Genomic DNA, 19366 nt, shown 5'->3' with positions numbered 1-19366 from the left:
TGTGTGTGTGTGTGTTTGAGAGAGAGAGAGAGAGAGAGAGAGAGAGAGAGATAACTTTGAGTTCTCTGTTGTGTCTGCTCTACTGCGAGTCGCAACCGATGCTTAACAGCCTAAAATAAAGGTTGTTTGTAAGCTTAATCAACATTTTAAATTATTTAACTAATGTACTTAAACAACACAGCTCAGGACCTTTACATACCATTAATCTGATTCTTTTACCTGTAACGTTGTTTCGCCTTCAATAAATGTCATGGATGCAAAGCGTTTCATTTACCTGTATGTTGTCCCAAGGAGACATTGGCTTATGTAACTACGTGCATATCATCTTAGCTCACGAGATGTTCACTGCGTAATGACTGCCAGAAATTAATTATCGCAGAATGATTTCAATATGAAAAAAGGTAATCAAATTTAATTTTTAACAATGAAATTGCTTGTAAACTAATCATCTCTATTTCTTTGTCACTAGGAATATGCATTATATTTTGTTCACTAACTAAAAGTGGATTTAAAACTTATGATAATGACTTTCAAATAAGCTTTGCAATATTTACGTTTTACAATATACCTGATCAAAACTGCTCTTATGCACAAGATATACTGTCTGTTCTTTCAGGTATGGAAATTGACTCAAATCCTCATTTGAGAGATGATCGGTTTTAATATAATTTTAAATAGACTGGTGCTTTTGCCTTCTGGTTTTAAATTTAGGCTTTGACATGGCAAGTAACGTCTACTAAAATGCCAAATCCATTTGCTTGTTTTCATATCGCAGGGTTCATTTCTCAGGTAGTGTATATTTCTCTTTTAAAAATGAGAAACAGAATTTTTCAAGTAAGAAAACGTATTCAGAAGCTTTTCTTTGGAAATATTGCTTCTCACAATGAAGGACGTGTTCACCATACTCCAAAGCCAGCAATTCACAGTACTCTCAGAATCCTTCTGTAGTTAACGCCGTATCTCTAGGTTTATTTACATATTTCAGAACCTATGCCATAACAGGTTTTAAGATTTTTCCACACAGTGTCTCTTGGTGTATAACGCAGTAGTATTTTAGTACAGGATGATTTGAAAAGATCCTATTATTTTAGTATCCAATGCCTCCAGACTGGAAAAATCTTCGAAGACATTAAAATTAGCGCTAATTCCAGTTACAAAAATGATATACTGAGCAACATCGCTTATAACCGTTGGTCCATCCAAAGCTAGAGAAGTCCTGAAAGGAGAAGGTCTTCCAGTTGCCGAGGTAACTCCTGAGAGAGTTTGTCGTTTCCTTTCGTCACTGGCTCCCTTAATATAGCAGTTGCTTCGCATTCATTTCAATACCCTTATTACCAACATGGCGTGCAAGCATTTGGACACCAAGTGAAACAATATTTTTCCCGTCAGAAATAAGTTTATCAAATTTCACTAATCCTAAAGAAGTTTCATATGACACATATGTCATCGCCAACTCTTCTCATATTCTACTTCTTTCGGTGTTTATCCCGTTCGGATGCTGGCGATCAAGTATGTTATTCTTCTCTTGTTGGTAGCAACACGGAATAGTTCTGTTAAAGACATACTGAACCAGCATCCAAGGTTGTCAAACCAAGATATTCGTTTTCTTCCAGGATCTCCTTTCCTGTTAATTTTGTCTTGAAGTACTTTTTGTAGTTAACCATATCTATTTGTATTACGCATGATATGTCGTAGACATTGAAACTTTCGGCATTTCACTACCTTGATTAATTTAAATATTGTGCTCATTCTTTTCAAACTTTCTACGTTTGTCACTCTCTGGGTCCATGGTATTCTAAGGATCCTCCTATAAAGCCACAATTCAAAGGGCTCCAACGTCTTCTCATTGTTTTTATTTAAGGTCCATATATTTACCCCATATATGTGGACAGAATGTAGAAAGCACTGAAAAATCTGATTTTTGTTAGATTATGGCTTTTGAAGACAGCATTCATTTTCTGAAACACGCTTCTTGCTTTCCTGATGCGAAATGTGATTTCTTGCGAGCTATCCCAATTTTCATTTATAATGGTTCGAAGGTATGTATATTGTTTTACCCTTCGTATAGTTCTTTGGTGTACGACTAAGTTTACTCCTGTAATATTTTCCTAACTTAACGGCCATGAGTTTTGTCTGTGTGGAAATTGTTTCGAGCCCATACTGACTGCTAACTCTTACAATATCTTCCATTAATGATTGTAACGCTTGAATATTGTCAGCAAATGCAATAGTATCATCAGAATATTGACTTTTGTTTACTCTTATTACATTTATCACAATTCCTTTTTCTACTTCTCCCAGCGATTCTGAGTACATACATTAAATAGTACGAATGATTAGATACATCCCTGTCTTACTACCTTGAGAATTTTGACTGCTTCAGTGCGTTCTACATCAATACGCTACGCTTCTGTTTGATTCCAGTACAGTTTCTTGATGATTCGCAGATCTCTTTCCTCCATTCAAATATTTCTCAAAATCCCCATCAATTTATCGTTTCCTCACTCTATCAAAAGCCTTCTGGTGATCTATTAGGCAAGCAAATATATTTTTATTTACATATCTGCATCTCTGTGAATTTGTATGAAATGTGATCATAATATTATTTAGTGACGCACTACAGAACTATTCAAAATTTGTTCGGAGATCTCTATGACATTAGCATATCTATAAAGAACTGTAAGATATGTATCTTTCTTTAAAATCGTGTGCCAACTTCAAAGCTAGTCACCTATTCAGAAACTGATCATAGTTTCTCGCGTGAAGTTCTACCGAACTATTCAAAATTTGTACAGAGAAATCTAGAACCATAGAATATCTATAAAGTATTCTAAGAAAAAAAAGATGAGTATTTCTCTAAAATCGGGTGCCAACTTCACAGCTAGTCAGCTTTTCAGAAATGTGATCATATTTTTTTTGCGAAATACTAAAAAAGTATTATCCATTTCTACAGAGAACTGTGGAATCACAATATGTATACTAATAACAAATGCTTGTTTCTCTGAAGTCGGATGCCAACTTCACATTACTGCGGAAATGGGTCCCTCATTATAGCAGTTGTCTCATAAACTATTACCTGCACACAAGAAATGTCCTTTCCTGTAGAGCCCTTGGGGAGCTGTTCAGAACTGTGGGTATTATTTCTTTCGCAGATATGGCCATTAATTTTTTTTATCAAGATTAAAATATTCCCAAATACTATTGTTTTCATCACGAAATTCTTCAGGACTATTTAAATTTTGTACAGAGAACTATAGAAATGTGGCATACCTATTAAGAATTCTGGATAAAGTGTATTTTTCGAAAGTTGTATGCCAACTTCGTCATGACTTGCCATGTGGCCGTCATGGGCCTAGTGTTCTTGCGACCGTACATTCTCGTGACTACTGCTGCCGACAATCAAGTACAGTGGTTGCACTCCTGTCAAGTCGTTCTGCAGTATCGCAGGAGCGTCTCATAGTCATATTACACGACTCGATTCAAGCTCAGTGAGTTGTTGCTAAGGGCGTCCAAATGGTTCAAATGGCTCTGAGTATTATGGGGCATAACGTCTGAGGTCATCCGTCCCCTAGACCTTATAACTACTTAAACCTAACTAACCTAAGTACATCACACACATCCAAGCCCTGGGCAGGATTCGAACCTGCGACCGTAGCAGTCGCGTGGTTCCAGACTGAAGCACCTAGAACCGCTTAAGGGCATTCTTGAGTAACATCACCTCACCACGCCCACTCTCAAATGTAACTAACGCTCAGGACCACTGCCGCGTGTAATTAAAGCAAACCTGATTTGTACGTTCACAGTTGCGCTACTGAAGTCACCCTTATACGATTGGCGCGAAATCTAAAGAGATATCATCTTTCAGATGTAGAAACAGGCCTATCAACTTTCGTTTATGTTGTGTACATAGTTCCGCGTAGTCAGCGCGAACACAACTTCCCCACTAGAGCGCGCCCCGCCAAGCACAACAGCGCAGGCGCAGCGCTCGTCCGTCTCCGCACTACGAGATGGCGCTACCTTAAGGACGGACCAAATTCTGCTTCCGCCGATTCGCGTATTAATATGTCTCGCAGCCAATGAGATTGCTGCTAACGTAGAACCTTTTCTCCTCGCGGATCACACTCGCGCAGTGATACCTGAACGCGCGAGGTATTATAACGAGTGAACAGACCTCCAATTAGTCAATCTGCGTTAGTCTGCAATAATCTGCATTAGTCTGTAGTCACGTTTCAGTCTGCGCCTAATAAGATTATCATATTCCTGTACATAGCCATGAAGATAAATGAGTAGTCACTTTGTCAAGTATCAGAGATATTTGAGAATAAGATTAACATACCAAGACCAAAGGGACTTCAGATTGTCAATCGTAAATAGCATCCAGAACCAAGTTATTTTTATGATTGTTATTATTTTAATAAATGTGTGTGAAAATTAATCAAGTTCTGTTTAAAGTTGGTCACCGTCAATCTGCTACTCTAAGCGTGCAAGAGGCATTTCTATCGTCTGACCTTACGGCAGAAGATAAACACGCCACAATAAGACCACGAGAGATATTGCTGACACTCGCCTACTTCGTTAGAGCGACAAGTCAAATAATCTGATGGTGTGTGTACCGAAGGTCTTACAGTACGCACACCACAGTTTATGTCGCACAACTCCTTGGTGTTGCGATTTTTCTTCCGTCAGTGTATGCGGAATGAAAGTTTCATAAATAAAATAGGGGAAACAGCTGATGGGTTTGCTGACTGAGTCGCCAGCTCAGTGGGACGCCAAAGTTGAGGGAGGGAGGAGCCAGCAGTACATCACACGCCACTCCACCCTCCTTCCCCCTCGCCCCTTTAACAGCAGGCAAGCCAACGACTGCCTCTGTAGACCAGATGCGCCGCCAATGCAAAGAGTGTGTGTGCGGTTCCCTTTAAAGCGGCGTCCGAAGTGTTCACACTGCCTCATGACAGAACGTGTGTGGCTGCGGGAGTACGCGTATGCATGCATGTTTCTTGTTTCAAGAGGCAGACTGGTCTCAAAAGGCTTTTGTTTTTATAGTCGTACACTGCTTTCTGGTTTTCTGAATATATATTTTTTAAAATCTGCAACTGGTTTAGCACCACTTATCGGTGCATCCTTAGGCGATATACTCTATTTATAACATAGTAACGTTGAACATTGCCCTGTAGCCACTCCCTACCATTCATGTCCAATATGCCGTCATCTGGTGAAAGCGGTAGTTAAAATTGTAAAATATTTTTTAAAAATGTTTTAAATGGTTGCAGTGGCAAAGACCGTGCAATTTGAGAGCAGCCGCGCGGCAGCAGACAGGGCCTGACTTACTGGCCAAAACCCGGAAAGCTTTCACCAGATGACCGTATATTGGACGTGAATGGTGGGGAGTGGCTACAGGGCAATGTTCAACGTTACTATTTTATAAATAGCGTATATTGCCTGAGGCTGCACCGATAAGTGGTGCTAAACCGCTCGCAGGTGTAATAAAAACCATTCATACAGCCAGTACGGAACTTTCTTTGAAAGTTTAGCTGTGGTTGCCCGCCCTACAGAAAACCTGTTGTTGAATGTAGAGTTACACAAGATTTTTTTAATGTTCATTTGTTAGTATTGTTTGATGTAGCGTGTTCCTGGAAGTAGAAATCTCTGTTCTTAGTGTGGCATGAAACTTTTTGAAAATGGGTACATAATTCTTTTCCATTCTTGTGGATGTAAAAATTGGAAAAGAAATGCTATCTGTAATTTTTCAGACATATTATGTGGTGTCACCGCCAGACACCACACTTGCTAGGTGGTAGCCTTTAAATCGGCCGCGGTCCGTTAGTATACGTCGGACCCGCGTGTCGCCACTGTCAGTGATTGCAGACCGAGCGCCGCCACACGGCAGGTCTGGAGGGACGTCCTAGCACTCGCCCCACTTGTACAACCGACTTTGCTAGCGATGCTACACTGACAAATTACGCTCTCATTTGCCGAGACGATAGTTAGCATAGCCTTCAGCTACGTCATTTGCCACGACCTAGCAAGGCGCCAGTATCATTTGCTATTTATCTTGTGATGCATGTTGTTGTGTCTAGACAAGACAGCCTAAACACAATGAGAGGAAGCCGAAAGGCACGCGCTTAAACTCACGCGGCTTCTGAAACAGGATACCTAATGAATGCTATAAAGAAAAGTACGTAGCTTCTGGAATACTTAACTTTAATCCACATCTGTAGAACATCGCTCTTGATGATACATTAATAGAATCTCAATGTCAATTGAATACGGCGCCTTGCTAGGTCGTAGCAAATGTAGCTGAAGGCTATGCTAACTATCGTCTCGGCAAATGAGAGCGTAGTTGTCAGTGAACCATGGCTAGCAACGTCGGCTGTACAACTGGGGCGAGTGCTAGTACGTCTCTCTAGACCTGCCGTGTGGTGGCGCTCGGTCTGCAATTACTGACAGTGGCGACACGCGGGTGCGTCGTATACTAGCGGACCGCGGCCGATTTAAAAGCTACCACCTAGCAAGTGTGGTGTCTGGCGGTGACACCACACATGTACCGTCAGACCGATGTTCACCAATTATGAATTAAAGTTAAGTATTCCATCAGCTACGTTCTTTGCTACTATAAATTCCCTTAACTGTTCCAGACCTCACGCCAGCCTGCGTGAGCTTAAACGTGTGCCTTTCGGCTACCAATCATAGTGACTTGGCTGTCTTGCCAAGTCACAACATATTAGTTTGTGGAACCAGGACGTGCAGCATATTCATATGATAAACTACAAGCACATTATTGGCTATGAACCAGCTAAGATTGATTACTTTGAATGGTTCTCACATAATGCATGAAATCAAAAAGCTAAAATAAAGTTTCCGCTGGACGGTAAAAGAGAACGTGGGGGATGGAGGAGGGGGGCGGGGAGGTTGAGGGTAGGAGGGGGGGGGAACACTTTTACAGAATCTTTATTATAGTTTAACTGTCATACTATTCTAAGCTTATTGTAATATTCCCTTTTTTGTCTATTCTCTTAAATTTTTCTGTTCTTTCTTCCTGTATTACAACTTGCACAATTCGACGTAGATCTGAACTGCCTTTCGCTTCTACAGAAGGAGAATAGGTAATGTGTGGTGTCACCGCCAGACACCACACTTGCTAAGCGGTAGCTTTAAATCGGCCGCGGTCCATTAGTACATGTCGGACCCGCGTGTCGCCACTGTCAGTAATTGCAGACGTAGCGCCTCCACATGGCAGGTCTAGAAAGACGTACTAACACTCGCCCCAGTTGTACGACGACTTTGCTAGCGACTACACTGACGAAGCCTTTCTCTCATTTGCCGAGAGACAGTTAGAATAGCCTTCAGCTAAGTCCATGGCTACGACCTAGCAAGGGGCCAGTAACCATATCTGGAGAGAGTCTCATTTGTATAGTCAAGAGCGATGTACCACAAGGATGAATTAAAGTTAAGTAAACAGACGATACGTATTTATCTTTAGTGCATTCATTACGTATCCTGTTCCAGACTTCACGACAGTCGGCGTGTGTGTACGCGTGCCTTTCGGTTACCCGTCACTGTGGACTGGCTGTCTTGTCAGTCCACTACATAATGAGCAAAATTTTTCCCTGCAGTCATAGTTCAAGACCTAATACATCACCTAGTCCATTCACCATCCCTGCTGTCTTTGTTTTTAATCGTCCGATTGGTTTGACGCGCCCTGCCTCGAGCTTTTCTCCTACCCAAACGGTTCGTCTCAGTGTAGCACTTGCTATATCCGCAGTTATATATCGGATGTATTCCGTTCTTTGTCTTCCCTTACAGCTTGTACTCTGTATGAATTCCTCTAGTATCATTCTTATGTCGTATTATCGTGTCCTATTTTCTTGCTAGTGTTGTCCATACGTACGATTCTTCACCGATTCTGCGGAGGACATCTTAATTCCAAATTTTTAATATCTCTCTATATTATCACATCTCAAATGCTTGCAATCTCTTCGTTTCCGATTTTCCCACAATTCATTATTCACTGCAAATACTTTGGAGCCTATGTTTACCGAACTCTTCCTTTCCTTTTTTTTGTTCCATGCTACCATCTCTCAAAATGTAGAAAGTTCGAAATCAAACAGCTTGCACTAGGAGACATGTGTTTCGCTCACGTTTACTAGATATTTTTTGCTTGAAAAGATAGTTCCTGTCATATCAGTGAATAATAATCAACCGTCTTGGGACGCCCCATGTCCGTTCAAATGTTTATAAAGTGTATTCAGAACCTCCACATCAGTTAGTGACCTACCCATCACATCTTCAACAATCACCAGTAGCACCATATTTCGAAATCTTCAGCTTCTATTCTCTTTTTGTCTAAACCGTAGGTCATCCATGTTTCACTTCCATACATGTTTACACCCCAGGCAAATATCTTTAGGAAAGGCATCCTAAAACTTAAATCTATATTCTATGTTAACAAATTCCCGTTCGTCAGAAATGCTTTTCTTGACACTGGCACTCTACAGTTTATATCCTATCTACTTTGGCCATCATCAGATATTTTGCTGCCCAAATAGCAAAGTTGATCTACAACTTTAGAGGTCTACTTCCTAATCTAATTCCCTTAGCACTGATCAGCTGATTTAATTTGACTAGATTCCATTATCCTTGTTTTGCTTTTGTTGAAACTCTTCGTATATCCTCCTTTCAAGACGCTGTCCGTTCCGTTCAACTGCTCTTCCTAGTCCTTTGGTGTCTCTGCTAGAAATAAGGTATCACAGGTAAAACTAAAAGTTTTTTCTTCTTCTCCCTGAAATTTAATTCCTACTCCAATTTTTTTTTTCGCTTCCTTTACTGCAACGCACGGTTAGCCAAGGTCTGTTTCGTGCCTCTCACCTGACGTCTGTTTCCCCGTTGAGTCCTCGTGCGTTTACCAGCATTGACTGGTTCTGAGAGCCTGCCGTTATAGGCAGCCATTTCAACTTCGCTTCCAATCACAAGCCATGGCTTACGCGAGGTCTCGTCAATTGCAGCTGTCGTGCAGCAGTTTTCGCCAAGTTGGTGATGCTGATGGAGAAATGGGCTGTCGATTTCACTCTTCCAGCTGCAGCAATGTTCGCAAGGACGAGAACTACGCGCTGTTAACAGTTACAAGCAAGTTCATTTTCTGTTCGCTGATATTTTAAAGCGATGGGTGAAAGTTTTGGGTGTTCTTTATGTCAGCAGTCGCCGTTACATTCGCACAATTTTTTACAACCTTAGAAATCACCACATAAAGTTTCATCCCTGCACACCTACCTGACACGCCAACCTGCTGGCACTTGTAGGCAATTTTTCGGTAACGTTACCGGACAGCGTCTTTGCTGGTCAAGGAGACAGAAAAACGAAATGGAAATTAATCCCCAAAACTACAAAACAGAACAACAAAGAAACAGAGGACGTACGTGTAAAATTGTATATGAACATTCTTTACTACATATCTCTGTACGACATTTGTCATTTTATTAAACGACATTTGTATCTGTCTATACGTGTTGTTCGGGCAGCATAACTGACTGCCATAAAATACGACAGAACACTGCTAAGAAGTAAAATAGTGAAGAAGAAAACTTCTTTAGTTGACACATGTAGTGTCAAAGTAGTCCGTACAAACAGACATCGTGATGTTACCTTGGAAGCATAAAACACTACCTGAAATTTCTGAAACTCCTATGATTTAACAATTAATTCAAGTTGTTAACAGTGTCGTATACAGAGAGATATAGCTACAAATTATTTTTATAATTTAATTTCAGTGGTCATTTCTTCTTTTTCAATTTTGTTATTTTATCGGTAGTTAATGGTTCTGACATAAAAACACTACGTATAAATTCCATTTACCTCTAATGAGCTTTGTGGCAGAATCGATGACAGATGGATAGTATGTGTGCTTTCGGTCAAGACGTTGATCTACTAGAAACATAGAGCAACCTAAGAAATATGTTTGCCGGCCGTTGTGGCCGAGCGGTTCTAGGCCCGTCAGTCCGGAACCGCGCTGCTACTACGGTCGCAGGTTCGAATCCTGCCTCGGGCATGGATGTGTGTGATGTCCTTAGGTTAGTTAGGTTTAAGTAGTTCTAAGTCTAGGGGACTGATTACCTCAGACGTTAGGTCCCATAGTGCTCAGAGCCATTTCTTTAAAAAATATGTTTAATGGGTCGATAGTATTGGATTAATGATAAAGGTGTTGATGTCAAGTTAACGTTGGGCACAAAAGGAAAATAAATATGGTAATCATGTCATAAAATTATCAAACGGTGTTCTTTAGCAAGTGCTGTTTCAGATTCACCAAATAGGTTTCTCGGTGCACGTTTCACCTCTCTCTGACTCTCTTGCTGCCTCTCCCCATCACCCCGTTCTCCCCCTCCCTCTCTCTGTTTCACTGTGTGTACTGGCTGCTTTGTGTCGTGTTGGTGCGACACTGTCTTGATTTGTCCCTATACTCCACCTCGTGAGGTAATAACAACGTACTTACATTACAACGCTTCTTAGACACGTACGTGACATAGTTACATGATCTCGGCAATCTAGTGCTTCAGCAATGTCTTCATCCAACGGCGAAGCCTGCATATGATCTTTTCCGTGTTGTGAAATTCACGAACAGTAAAATATGAGTTTCCTTTTTTCGTTTTGACATTGTTGTGTGTGTGTGTGGTTTGAGGTTTTCGGGCGCTAAACAGCGTGGTCATCAGTGCCGAAACGCATAGAAACAGGAACACATGCAGTGAAGGGACGAAGACGGACACCGAACAAGGAGAACGGCTAAAAGACACAGACCTGACGCAGTTCCAAATCCTCACATACAGAGGCAAAACAAGAGGAGAAGAAACGCACTAAAAGAGGAAAGGAAACACAAGGAAAAGAGAACAGAAATCGAAGTGAAACAAGTAGGTAATCGTGACTGGCGGACCTCTTACCTAAAGCCTGGGTGAGCCAGTCACCCAGCAGCACATTAAAATCCTCTCCCTAAAATCAGAGCCAACAAATTGGACAGGACACAAAACCGTAAGACCTTAACCACAGTCGTTTCGTCGTCTTGCAAAATAGAGGGGAAATCCGGTGGCAAGGAAACCACCGCCCTCTGGTCAGAGAATAAAGGACAGTCAAGTAAAATGTGGCGGACCGTAATCTGGACGCCACAAGCACTGCAGATTGGGGGGTCTTCCCGCCGGAGTAAAAAACCGTGCGTTAAGGGACTGTGCCCGATGCGGAGGCGACTGAGGAGAACCTCATCCCGCCTGCATGACTGGTAGGACGTACGCCATGGCCGCGTGGTGGCCTTGACCAGACGCAGCTTATTTTCACCGACTGCCAGCCACTCCTCTTCCCATTGACGCATAACACAAAAACGCAAAAGGGAGGTAACAGCATGGAGGGGGACGGCACATTCAACAACGTGAGGGAGGGAACATGCATCTTTGGCAGCCACATCCGCCAGTTCGTTTCCCCTAATTCCCACGTGCCCCGGCTCCCAGCAGAAAGAAACCTCCTTCCCCTGCCGTTGCAGGTGGAGTAGGGCATCATGGATGTTCTGGACGACCGTATCCGCTGGGTACAAGTGTTGCATGGTCTGAAGGGCACTGAGGGAGTCAGAACAGATGAGAAACTTAAGACTGGGAACACATCTCATCTGCTCCAATGCCCGCAAGATCGCAAACAATTCGGCATCAAAGATGGTAAACGCTGCAGGAAGCCGTAACTTGACGACTCGATCAGGGAAAACAACAGCACAACCAACAGAGTCCCCCTGTTTAGAGCCATCCGTAAGTACTGGTACATGATCGGGATGCTGGTTTAAAATATCATAAAATAAGAAGGTAAAAACAAACGCAGGAGTGCAGCTGCTCCAGTACTCTGACAAGTTTAAAAGAACGCTTTGACATTGTTAGTGCATTGGACTGCATATCATTCAATACATTTAATAGAATACTATGCGTTCATTCTTCGGTTTCTCGCTGAAATACCAATAAACTCACGCTATTGTGTGAACCTAAAAATGGTCATTGAGCCGTGCTGCAGCTCACGTTCACGGTGTTTGTAGGTTTCCGCCGTCTGCTGGAGACCAGACCGTATCCTTCAGTTGGCGTGGTTGTGGTTGTTTGTCTTCTGCTTGTCTTGACTGGCGCCACTCGTTTCGCAAGCGTTGCCTGTCTGCTAGTGGCTGCATCGGCGGTTATCGACATGTAGGAACTGTTGCCCCATCTTTGAGGTAACATTATTGTTTTTCCGTGTCGTGTGAGTGTTGCAGATCGGTTAGGGACTAAAGCCGTCGGCACACGGACCGTGCTGTCGAACGTTAACGTTGAGCGTGCCAAGTTCAACGTGCTGCTGAACGCTCAGAAACTATGCGACTTGTGCATACGGTGCGTGGGCCCCAAAGGGGCATACGCGATCGCAACGCGCTCCAGCGGCAGTTGAGGGATGTTTCTAGTTCGTAAATCACACTGTTTACTCAACTGGCGAGCGTAAAATTCCCACGTTATCCCTCTGAAAACGCACATTTCCTCCATCGTCCACGAAAAGGAAAGTGCCATGTCCAATCAATAAGGACACAGGCTTATAAAAGTTCCATTAAAAACAGTGCGGCACAAATTTGGAATACTTCTCCGCATAAGATAAACATTATTTCATCATTCCCACATTTTAATAAAACTCCAGGGTCAGTCGTACTTGATCACTGTTCCTACCCAGTAGCAGAATCTTTGCAACATGTGAATTACGAAGCGTAAAAGAAAAAGGAGCAAAATATCTTTATAAAAGTAGCTGTCCTGTAGATTAAGCCAATCGAACAGTCACCTCTCAAAAAAAGGTGAAGTTATATTTACATAACATTAAATATTGTACAATACACTTATATTAAACTAATAATAAAGTACCAGAACCCAATAAAAACGCGAATGTTAGAAAAAAAAATTCGGTAGGGGCAAGACGCGATCCACCGCCCCATCACACATGACAATAGCGGACGGTGACGCTAATCATTACACTCCACGAACCACTTCGAAGTTATAACTAACAATAGTATTCTCCTGCTTGATGTAAATCTTAATCGTAGATATGTTGCTAATTGAAGTTTAATTGTAACAAATTGTACCAAGAACAACACTGCGTTTTGGGTGAATCTTCAGTGTGCCGCTGCCTTCAAATAGCCTACTCTCATAACACGAAAGTTACAATAATTCTTTTGCCACGAAAATGATATTTCTCATTATTTTATTGGAACGAATCACACAGTTAACAACGAGTTTTCCAGTGAATCTCAATTTGCTGGTGCTCAGAAACGGCTTATATACGTATAGGCTTGACATGAATGCCAATATGGCGCCTCACAACTCTGTACTGAAAGGAGACAGCGTGCGCGTGACGTAGGTGGCGTTGTGCCATTTCATTGGTCAACGCTCGGAGGCACGCTCAGAATATCTGACTTGCCAGATATTTGCTCTGCACGTTCGAAAGAGTCCCGAACGTGCTATTCCACGCAATGACGTCAGAAACTCTGCACGCTCAACGCTCAACGTTCGGATGCACGGTCCGTGTGCCGACGGCTTAAGGAGGAGCCAGGCGCACGCAGTGTGGGAACACGCCGGGACCGTTGGCGGCGCGCATTGACTGCCGGATGTGAGGGCTGTGGTCGCGACGGTGCACGACCTCGGCGTAAACCAGATCCTTCAGGCTTTAAGATGAGTGCATTGCAATCCAAGTAGAGAAACCTTCACCATTGTGATATCTCGCGATTCTCCAGTGACTTGGATTCGTGTTGCTGCTCATAGGGTTGCTGAGGCGATGAGCAGGGAGTGGAGTGCTTGAGGAAAGCGGATCTGATTAGCTTTCCTCCGCTTCTTATTACTATTTACTGTGTTCAGCTTTTTAAGTTCAACCAGCGGTATTTTTCCTCCCTGGTGGCCGCTAAAGCCCCAGTTACCTGCCCTGGGCTTAGTGTATGTAATTACAGGTTTATTACAAATGATTGAAGCGATTTCACAGCTCTACAAAAACTTTATTATTTGAGATATTTTCACAATGCTTTGCACACACATACAAAAACTCATAAAGTTTTTTTAGGCATTCACAAATGTTCGATATGTGCTCATTTAGTGATTCGGCACACATCAAGCCGATAATCAAGTTCCTCCCACACTCGGCGCAACATGTCCCCATCAATGAGTTCGAAAGCATCGTTGATGCGAGCTCGCAGTTCTGGCACGTTTCTTGGTAGAGGAGGTTTAAACACTGAATCTTTCACATAACCCCACAGAAAGAAATCGCATGGGGTTAAGTCGGGAGAGCGTGGAGGCCATGACATGAATTGCTGACCATGATCTCCACCACGACCGATCCATCGGTTTTCCAATCTCCTGTTTAAGAAATGCCGAACATCATGATGGAAGTGCGGTGGAGCACCATCCTGTTGAAAGATGAAGTCGGCGCTGTCGGTCTCCAGTTGTGGCATGAGCCAAATTTCCAGCATGTCCAGATACACGTGTCCTGTAACGTTTTTTTCGCAGAAGAAAAAGGGGCCGTTAACTTTAAACCGTGAGATTGCACAAACACGTTAACTTTTGGTGACTTGTGAATTTGCTGGCGAATGCGTGAGGATTCTCTATCGCCCAGATTCGCACATTGTGTCTGTTCACTTCACCATTAAGAAAAACTGTTGCTTCATCACTGAAATCAAGTTTCGCACTGAACGCATTCTCTTCCATGAGCTGTTGCAACCGCGCCGAAAATTCAAAGCGTTTGACTTTGTCATCGGGTGTCAGGGCTTGTAGCAATTGTAAACGGTAAGGCTTCTGCTTTAGCCTTTTCCGTAAGATTTTCCAAACCGTCGGCTGTGGTACGTTTAGCTCCCTGCTTGCTTTATTCGTCGACTTACGCGGGCTACGCGTGAAACTTGCCCGCACGCGTTCAACCGTTTCTTCGCTCACTGCAGGCCGACCCGTTGATTTCCCCTTACAGAGGCATCCAGAAGCTTTAAACTGCGCTTAACATCGCCGAATGGAGTTAGCAGTTGGTGGATCTTTGTTGAACTTCGTCCTGAAGTGTCGTTGCACTGTTATGACTGACTGATGTGAGTGCATTTCAAGCACGACATACGCTTTCTCGGCTCCTGTCGCCATTTTGTTTCACTGCGCTCTCGAGCGCTCTGGCGGCAGAAACCTGAAGTGCGGCTTCAGCCGAACAAAACCTTATGAGTTTTTCTACGTATCTGTAGTGTGTCGTGACCATATGTCAATGAATGGAGCTACAGTGAATTTATGAAATCGCTTCAATCATTTGTAATAGCCCTGTACAGTGTACGTTTCCTCACCTTGTCGCTGCTGTCTGGTAAGGCGTGTAGTTTTGACAGATTTCTTGACTGCGGGCCGTTTGTGATTCTTCTACTCTGGTGGCAGTGATTCCTTTCTCGTTCCAGACGCTCTAAGCACAGTATTCTGCGGGTGTAGCGCAGTCCGCTGGTTCCCGCTTTGACGTGTTGTTCCATTCTTGCATTCGGTTTATTGGACGTCAGGGAGCTTCAGCAAGATTATCATTAGTCATTCGTTAGATTGCCACTAGTCTGAGTTACCATCTTGTGAAGTGAATGCAGCTCTTGGCTGCCTATCTCATCGCTCGCGAAAGTGTTTGTTGCCGGACCTTCTCATAGGTCGATTCCTGGAGCACCGTCTGTGACTGGTCCTTGTGTTTTGTTATTGTATTATTTATTACAATACCTTGTAATGCCTACATTAAAGGTTATGTATGTGTAGTTAATAGGTCTGGTCGCCTTATGGAATAAATATAGCAGTGTAAGTGTTGTGCTACAAGGTTACCATCATCTTATTTCACCTATTAGGTGGTCAGGTGTTTGTTTCTTTTAATTAACCTTTGTTTGTATTTCTTGTTTTATAGCAGGTTTCTAAATTTTTTATATAATTGTCGTTCCTGACGTGTAAGGCCTTCAGATGTGGTTGTGGCACATTGGTTTTGAAAAAGATAATTCGGCATTTGTACTTTAGCAGTGAGCATTAGAACCTTATTTACTGCCATTACTTGCGTTTGATACCTTTTGTGGTGTTTGCGGCCACTTACCTTTTAATATTTCAATACCTGTAAGTTTTAATTGCAGCGAGTCCATAAACATGCTTAATTTATTGCCATTTCTGGCGTGTAAGGCCTTCTGCCACGAACACAGTGGCTTTTATTTTTTCAAACAGTATCTGTATATTTTATGGTGATTTGCTAGATTTTATCACACTCAAAACACTATTATTTACACAGTTGTTTATTCCTTCATTAATAACGTGTGGTTTTTTATTTATTTTTGAGTGTGGAATTACTGCATTAAAAATAAATGTATGTAATTGTAAAAGGCAACTAATAGTAAGTGATTACGACCCCGCCCACAATCGTAACTGAATCCTACCTTCTATTATATCTCTTAAAAGAAATACACTCCTGGAAATTCAAATAAGAACACCGTGAATTCATTGTCCCAGGAAGGGGAAATTTTATTGACACATTCCTGGGATCAGATACATCACATGATCACACTGACAGAACCACAGGCACATAGACACAGGCAACAGAGCATGCACAATGTCGGCACTAGTACAGTGTATATCCACCTTTCGCAGCAATGCAGGCTGCTATTCTCCCATGGAGACGATCGTAGAGATGCTGGATGTAGTCCTGTGGAACGGCTTGCCATGCCATTTCCACCTGGCGCCTCAGTTGGACCAGCGTTCGTGCTGGACGTGCAGACCGCGTGAGACGACGCTTCATCCAGTCCGAAACATGCTCAATGGGGGACAGATCCGGAGATCTTGCTGGCCAGGGTAGTTGACTTACACCTTCTAGAGCACGTTGGGTGGCACGGGATACATGCGGACGTGCATTGTCCTTTTGGAACAGCAAGTTCCCTTGCCGGTCTAGGAATGGTAGAACGATGGGTTCGATGACGGTTTGGATGTACCGTGCACTATTCAGTGTCCCCTCGACGATCACCAGTGGTGTACGGCCAGTGTAGGAGATCGCTCCCCACACCATGATGCCGGGTGTTGGCCCTGTGTGCCTCGGTCGTATGCAGTCCTGATTGTGGCGCTCACCTGCACGGCGCCAAACACGCATACGACCATCATTGGCACCAAGGCAGAAGCGACTCTCATCGCTGAAGACGACACGTCTCCATTCGTCCCTCCATTCACGCCTGTCGCGACACCACTGGAGGCGGGCTGCACGATGTTGGGGCGTGAGCGGAAGACGGCCTAACGGTGTGCGGGACCGTAGCCCAGCTTCATGGAGACGGTTGCGAATGGTCCTCGCCGATACCCCAGGAGCAACAGTGTCCCTAATTTGCTGGGAAGTGGCGGTGCGGTCCCCTACGGCACTGCGTAGGATCCTACGGTCTTGGCGTGCATCCGTGCGTCGCTGCGGTCCGGTCCCAGGTCGACGGGCACGTGCACCTTCCGCCGACCACTGGCGACAACATCGATGTACTGTGGAGACCTCACGCCCCACGTGTTGAGCAATTCGGCGGTACGTCCACCCGGCCTCCCGCATGCCCACTATACGCCCTCGCTCAAAGTCCGTCAACTGCACATACGGTTCACGTCCACGCTGTCGCGGCATGCTACCAGTGTTAATGACTGCGATGGAGCTCCGTATGCCACGGCAAACTGGCTGACACTGACGGCGGCGGTGCACAAATGCTGCGCAGCTAGCGCCATTCGACGGCCAACACCGCGGTTCCTGGTGTGTCCGCTGTGCCGTGCGTGTGATCATTGCTTGTACAGCCCTCTCGCAGTGTCCGGAGCAAGTATGGTGGGTCTGACACACCGGTGTCAATGTGTTCTTTTTTCCATTTCCAGGAGTGTATAATGTTATGTTGTTTATTTAGTTAGCGGAAACACTCTCCTAGTAAATTCGTTTGTCCTTTGATTTATCGTGATCTGTTACTGACTTTTAGTGGAGTTAGTTTTTACTTTTAGCTTTCAAAAAAATACAAAAGAGATATAATAAGCAAAATAATGAATTTCGTAGGTTGCCAATTACGTATTATATCTGGTTTTATCGAGCGCCAGGCTCCCTACAAATTACTGTAAATGCAATAGCGTAGTAGTACTCAGCTCTGAAATTATTACTATCACAGAAAATAGACAAGTTTTAATAAAATTATTTCACTGGATTACTTCAATTAATCTCACAGAATATTTTTACTTAATTTCTTCCGCTCCAGCTATTAGACATAGTGCTCTGAAAAAATATTTTTAAATGTACCGCGTAATTGCGGCTAATTGTTAACAGTCAGAGATTACTGTTACTCGCTCCGCAGCAGCTGGAAACATGCTAAATAATTTTCATTAAATATTCTTTTCATAAGGTAAATGTGGCGTAGGTTCTTGAAATAACAGACGGAGATCACTTTATACTAATATATTCTTACTAGGACACAGTTTACACCATTAAATATTTGCAATTACGTTACGACAGAAACAAATGCTAGCGCAGCACAATAGCTTGCGTACCTTAATCCAGCTAACACCAGAACGAACAGAACAAAACAGACTAGACAGAAGAATGAGCATTGCATTGTATTTTATAGTCTTACAAAGATAATCACATTACAATCTCATACAATAAAAATAATGTCTTTTCTGCATTTATCGATACATATATTGTATATTTTTACAGTTAAATCAATGATAAATCAATGTTTGCAATCAATTTTGAGTCACATACTGTCGGTTTTATTTATGTTTCCCCTTGATAAGGGTGAATATTGAATAAGGGACACTACACTTTCTTTGACTATTAGGTCTCAATCATCTTATAGCTTTCACTGAGATATCGCCAATGTATGGTCTGAGTGACTACAGAGTATCTCTGTAACTATGTTGCACAAATAAGTACTTTTCATTACGGAGAGGATGAGCGGACTAGTGTGCAGCAGTGCTCTCTTTTCTGTCAACGTAACGACAGTGCAGTGACGTCAGACAGTGTGCAAATGTCGACGCAAGTGCCAGCGTGTCACGTGGGCGTGTAACAACACCGTGCCAGTACGTAAGGGACGGAATTGAGTTTATCATACCGCAGCATGTTATCTAATATAGTGAACGCTGCCAATGCAACGTTGCATTGTGGAACCCAAGCAGCAGATTAGGATCGCATGGAGCAACAACCAGGTATTGGACGACCATATGAGGCCAGTCCATAGGCTGTCCACCATAACGTCCAAATGATGACAACGAACCACAACTTCGAAAGGTGCCTGCAGTTTTATTTCGATTACATCTTCGCCGTTAAGGCATTAGCTATTGTCTGCTAATTCAACGAAAGAACTTTGTATCTGAAGAAGTGCATGGCTCTAGACCTCTTTTAT

Source organism: Schistocerca cancellata, chromosome 1 (genome assembly GCF_023864275.1).
Source record: "Schistocerca cancellata isolate TAMUIC-IGC-003103 chromosome 1, iqSchCanc2.1, whole genome shotgun sequence".
Lineage (NCBI taxonomy): Eukaryota > Metazoa > Arthropoda > Insecta > Orthoptera > Acrididae > Schistocerca > Schistocerca cancellata.
Note: the sequence above shows the minus strand (reverse complement) of the source record.